A 6,733-nucleotide genomic window follows, 5' to 3' on the forward strand; every position below is an offset into this window, starting at 1 on the left:
TCTTCTTCATGTCAATCTATATAAGATAGGCAAGATAAATAATACCAAGGAGAAAATCGGTGGCAAGGAGGGCATAGAATACCTGGTGGGGTTTTATCGAGGACAATGTAAATTAGAGGAATTACTGAGAGCCAAATGAAGGTTGAACATGATAGTGAGACAGGAAGAAAGTAAAAGGAAATCGAGGAAAGACAAAAGACAAATAGAGGAGGCAAAAGAAATTTATAGAGTTATAAATATAGGCATGTGCAGATGTAAATATATTACTATATAATGATAGGCATATGCATATATATTTATATGTTAAGTATTGAGGAAGTAGACAGACATTGGGTCTCTACTCAAGTACTCCCTCAATGCAGGAACACTTTGTTCTAATAACCTGGCATTCTGTGACACTCACCTTCCCAAGACGAATGCTGAAGATGAAATGTGTGCCTAAGCAAATGTGGTGAAGAAAGCTGATGATGCTCGGCTACTAAAAGATATAGCATCTGAGGTCTTAAACGCTTGAAATTAAACAAGTAACCATCTAGCAGGGAAGCAACAAAGCCCACATGGAAGAAGCACATCAGCCTGTGTGTTCACGAGGTGTCAACAGGATCAGGTATCAGGCATCAGAAAACCCAAAACAATCATATCGATGTGAACGAGGGAAATCAGAGTAGAGGCCCAAAGCCCATCTGTAGACAGTTTGACATCCCTTCACAGAAGAGTCAGGAAGAAGGAACAAGTCAGCCAGGATGCAGTATAGCACACAGCATTCCTCTTATTCTTTAATGCTTCCTCGCCCCCCACTATCATGATCCCACTTCTCTCTTACAAACCCAGCTAGAGCATGTACACTGGTACAGATAAAAGCTCTCTACACATACAATAATCCAGCTCAGATAAATCCCCACGGTATCCCCTCCTGGGGATACCATGAGGGTAGGGGGAAAGTGAGAGGAGAAGGGGAGAACGAAGAAACCAATAGCAAGGATTGTCAGATAATCACCCACCCCCCAGGGGGATGAACAGCCGAAACATGGGTGAAGGGAGACAGCAGACATGAAAACAATGATAATTTATAATTTATCAAGGGTTCATGAGGTGGGTGGGTTGGAAAGGAAAAAGAGGAATTGATGCCAAGGGCTCAAGTGGAAAGAGAATGTTTTCAAATGAGGGTGGCAACATATGTACAAATGTGCTTTATACACACACTATTCCTCTCATTCCTTGAGGCTTCCTCACCTCCCACTGTCATGACTCCAGTCCTGCATTTCACTGCAGGCTAGACCAGAGCATGTGCACTGTTACAGAAAAGAGCTCATGACACACAGAATCCAGGTCAGATGAAGCCTCCAGGAACAGAAATGAGTGTAGTAGTACCAGGAGGGTGGTGGGGAAGTTGGGTGAAAGGAAACAGCAGTTGGTAAGATATGAAAATAATAATTTATGATTTATCAATGGGTCAAGAGGGTGCTGGGGAGGAGGCAGAGGGAAAAAGAGGAGCTCATAGCAAGGACACAAATAAAGAGTAAATGTTTAGAAAATAATTATGACAATATATGTAGAAATATGCTTGATACAATTGATGTATGGATTGCGACAGGAGCTGTAAGAGCCCCAAATAAAATGATTTATTAAAAAAAAGAAAGCCTTTCAACTCACTACCATTGAGTCGATTTTGACTCACAGCAACCTTGTAGGGTGAAGTAGAAAGGCTAGATATTTTTACAAGAGCCAAAAGCCACAGGAAACTTATCATTGTGATGGATAATGCATCTGCATCAGGTTGTTAACCAAAATGCCAGTAGATCAAACCCAACAGCTCCGCCGCAGGGAACAGATGAGAGTTTCAACTCCTGTGAAGATTTACAATCTCAGAAACCCACAGGTCACCATGAATTAGAATCAACTAATATCAGTAAGAGTTTAACAAACCTGGTGCTACTGAAAGTAAGAGCAAACTTACTTTGTCAAAATGCAATCATTCTCCAAGAGGACATCTAAAACACTGACTACGAGCACCTTCCAGATTCATCACCTTCAGTGATATTCATGAAAACAAGCCCAGTTACTGGCTAATCAATGAGAATTTGACAATATCATTCCATTTTGTAAGACTTAAGATATTCCCATGGCATTTTGCTTAGTGATTTTGTATTTCTTTACTTTTCCTTTTTTCCCCATACACCATCATACTTCAGGTGTTTGGTCATGCTTTCGTTTTTTAATTTTTATTTAGTTATGTTTTATTTTTAGGTTTCTGATTCATTTAGTAGATGTAGAAAATATAAGTATTAACTATTAACAAGGAAAATCTGATCATAGTAAAGAGAAATTTCACTTTGGCTAGCTATTTGTATAGAGTAATTCAAGAGGAAACATTTTTCACCTTAAATAGACCTAAATAAATGTCAATCTTAAGTTTGTAGATTTAAAGAGATTTCAGTGGTATTTTGAGAAGGTTAAACTCATATAAAATGACCCAAAAGGCCTGATTTTTAATATATATATATATATATATTTGCAGAGTATATGTAAGTATCTATTTTTATATATTATATATTCAACACTAGAAATAGAGGAAGTGATTATTTGTGACACTAATTGTTCCTCTTCTATGACAGTATCTTAAATGTTTTATCTGCCCTTTTTGATCAGTAACTGAGATATTAGCTCTAGCTCTACTCTGAATTATAAGTTAAGAGGAAGTTCTTCAGAATAAATGTTCAAATTTACTGTGGGTATGAGTACATTAGTACCATTTATGTCAAAAATATCAGTTTAAAACTTGCTTAAGCACAACCTTCTTGCTAGTCTCTTTTATTCTCTATGTGTCTTTGATTGTCCACCACAGTGACCCTGCTGGTATTTAAAGTACCACTGGCATGTCTTCTAGTATCACAGCAACACACAGGCTCCCATAGTAAAACAAACTGACATAAAAGTGATAGACAAGTATTCCCCAAATAATTAAGTTTTTCATTGCATTTTTAAAATATCCAGTACAAGTATGTAATATATAAGGTTCCCCTAAAATAAATAACCCGGGAAATTTTTCTGGAAAATTATTACTGGAATAAATTAAGAGAAATAAATTCATGTGCTGACTTAGTCAGGTAGACCAGCTGAGAACCGTCTCCTCTCTTTATACCTCCTTGCACTTTCAGCAAGTCCTGGGGGGATTAAGTTGCTGAAACATGGTAACACAGGTTACATTCTCCATTGGGGAATTATGTTCTAATATCTATCCTATATTTTACTTTAATTCAAGTTGAGATGCTATTCTCAGTACTTAGTACTGAGTATTAAATACTAAGGAAAAATTAGAGCCAAAAGGTAGGAGTGAAGTGTGGGTGTTTGGGTGTGTGTGTGGTAAACTACTCCTTTTTAGTCTTAAAGTATCGTTGGTATCATTGTTACTTCTGTTCTATTTGCCCTGGACATTTCATGTCTTTAAAAAATGACTTATTTATACTATGGTGGAGTTTCAGGAAAGAGTAGAAATAAGCATATGTGTTCAATCTCACATGTTGAAATCAGTATTGCATTATAGTACAAAATATTATTCATGTAAAGAAAATAAACATATCTATCAACAGGAACTGACATTACATGACCCACTGCCAAATTTTTCATTGACTATTAATTCCAAACTCATGTCAAATTAAGAAGAAAAAAATAGGTATGCAGAAGGGTAAAACTGAATGAGGGATATAAACAACTAAGTAGTAAATTTTAAAAATTAAAGCTTGCATTTAAAAAAGGTGAGAAGGAAACCAATCCATTAAAAAAAAGTATGTAGCATTTTATTTTCCTCTCTGACAACACTAAAACTAAAGTAACTTATAGCAAGGGTTAAGTATTTGCATTTTGAACTTAAAAATTATTGAGCGAAACACTAGGGTCATGTGAAAAATATATTTGCTTGAACTAATGCTTACTATATGAAATATAGTGGTAACAGTGGATTAAATATGGGTTAGTTGATTTCTTGTCAGTCAAGTAATGCAAATGAGCTTTAATGAAATGGTTATATGTTTGATTGTAAGTGATCATTTCTGTATAAATTAAAAGATTTTCAATTGTAATTTCATTTGAACAAAATAATTACAACTAGAATGCAAGGCTTTCTAAAGAAAGAAAGAAAAACTTGATGTGAGTGGGTACATTTTCCAGACAAAACTGATAAGGTTAAAGGAAACATTGCTGTTTACAATACGGAGAACATCTATTTTGGTATACCCTTCTTGTCGATCAGCAGATTGCCAATCAGATTATCCCCTTCACCTTAGCCAGATCCTCAACAGAATCAGCAGAAATGTTATTCTGCAAAGGATGCGGCAAGCCAAATAAAAGTCAGTCTCCAAATCCATTTGCTCAGCACAAATACAATTTATGTTTCTCCTTTTGCTTAGCCAGCAGTTGTGCCACGAATTTTATCTCAAGAATTTTGGTAGTAATGAAACATTGCTGTAATTTAGGATGAGCCAAGCATGTATAAAATTGAGAGAACAGAAATCTTTCTTGGCCCAATGAGGCATTTTTTATGAACCTAGTTAAAATATGTATGCCTTCCCTTAGCACTCTGATATATTTGTCATTTTTTAAAAAAATCAATAAAGAAGATTTTATTTTCAATTCATAATCATCTGCCAAGGAACTAGATTTTCTTGACATCTTTAGTACAGTGTAGTAGGATCTACCGTACAAGTATATGTGACTTTCTATATTTATATAATACATTAAATAAAGTGTTCGTTCATATTCTGTTTTACACATATGAGAAGTATGGATTTTTAGATGATGAGACCTGAAAAATAGTGGATGCTCAAAGAATTGTGTTTATTGCTCAAAGAATTGTGTTTATCATATTTCATCTGCTGTAGATGGCAAGAAATGTGGAATGTTTCCATTTTAGCATCAATAGTTCTATATTTTAAAGGCTATAGAGAAATATTGTCTGAATGAAAATAAAATCAGAGAGCCAATTACAATTTGTCATCCAGATATGTGACCTTTAAAACGCAATAATAACCTATAGCATAAAATGGCAGGAAACCTTAGAGAAAATGAACTCTGAATGAAGCATGCTTTCTGCATTTGTCTCATTGGGCTATTTTACATAGATAAAGGAACGTTCTCATGACAATAAAGATGACTTAGACCAAAAATATAATTTTTATGTCAATAACATGTAAAAACAATTATTAACCAAATGTCATCAACATTTTTCTAAAAACTTTGCATTTCTAATGTAAGCTTTCCCTTCTAGAAGAACAAAAGTGGGTGAAGGGAGACGTCGGACAGTGTAAGATATGACAAAATAATGATTTATAAATTATCAAGGGTTCATGAGGGCGGGGGGAACAGGGAGGAAGGGGCAAAAATGAGGAGTTGATGCCAGGGGCTTAAGTGGAGAGCAAATGTTTTGAGAATGATGAGGGCAATGCATTTACAAATGTGCTTTACACAATTGATGCATGTATGGATTGTGATAAGAGTTGTATGAGCCCCTAATAAAATGATTTTTTTTTTAAAAAGAACAAAGACAAAATTATAATTTAAATACTTATAATGAATTCTGAATAGCAAACATTAGATGGAAAACGTGTACATCTCAGTCCTTCAAGGGCAATTTTCCTACAAAGATTTCAAAACTTGTTCATGAAACTTGTTAAGCTTCTTAAGCCTAGAGGGTCTGAGGCAGTAATTTCAGGGCAATGTAGTTTCAGAGAGAATTAATGGCACTAGCAGTTATATAATGTCTTGGCATGTCTAGGAGATTGTGGCATGACTAACTGTAGAAATTGTCAAAATATGATGAAATATTTTATATTCCATCAAACCAGGATTTTCATAGGCTTTCCTCTAGTACAGTGGTTCTCAACCTTCCTAATGCCGTGACCCTTTAATACAGTTCCTCATGTTGTGGTGACCCCAACCATAAAATTATTTTTGTTGCTACTTTATAACTGTAAGTTTGTTACGGTTATGAATCGGGCGACCCCCGGTGAAAGGGTCGTTCGACCCCCAAAGGAGTCGCAACCCACAGGTTGAGAACTGCTGCTCTAGTATTTACACAGCATGATGACAGAAAATATTTACTGGTTATACAAGCTGCAAGGAGATGAGAAGTGGACACATATATACTAGTAGTTAGAATTTTAACTGGTAAAGCTGCTTTAAAGGCACGCTTGCAGTACTTAAGAGAATTCTGCAATGTTTCTGTCCATTTGCGGACTGTGGCTGCTTATATGTTGCTTTGTCATTGGTATTTAAATTCCAACAAGGTCACCCGTAGTACACAGGGTTCAGCAGATCAGAACACAAAGTACAGAAAGGCCAAATCCGCACAACTGGACCAATGAGAGAAGGAGAAAAACCTGAACTTCTCAAGGATTTCCTCTGGATCCACAATCAATGCTCATGGAACCAGCAGCCAAAAGATTAGCATTTTTTGTTGGGTCAATCTGCTGCACAAGATCTCTTTAAAGTGTTAAAAGGAAGGATGTTACTTTGAGGATGATGGTGGGCCTGACCCAAGCAAGGGTATTGCCACTCGCTTATATGCATGTGAAAGTTGCTCACGGAATAAGACAGATTGAAAAAGACCGATGCATTTTAGCTGCACTTGATCGTTGGTGATAGTGAAGAATTCCAAAAGTGCTACGGGTCGTCAAAAGAACAAACAGATCTGTCTTGGACAAAGTACAGCCAGAATGTTCCTTGGAGGTTAGCATGG

Source organism: Echinops telfairi, unplaced genomic scaffold (assembly GCF_000313985.2).
Source record: "Echinops telfairi isolate 266 unplaced genomic scaffold, ASM31398v2 ScPeMD7_2;HRSCAF=8, whole genome shotgun sequence".
NCBI lineage: Eukaryota > Metazoa > Chordata > Mammalia > Afrosoricida > Tenrecidae > Echinops > Echinops telfairi.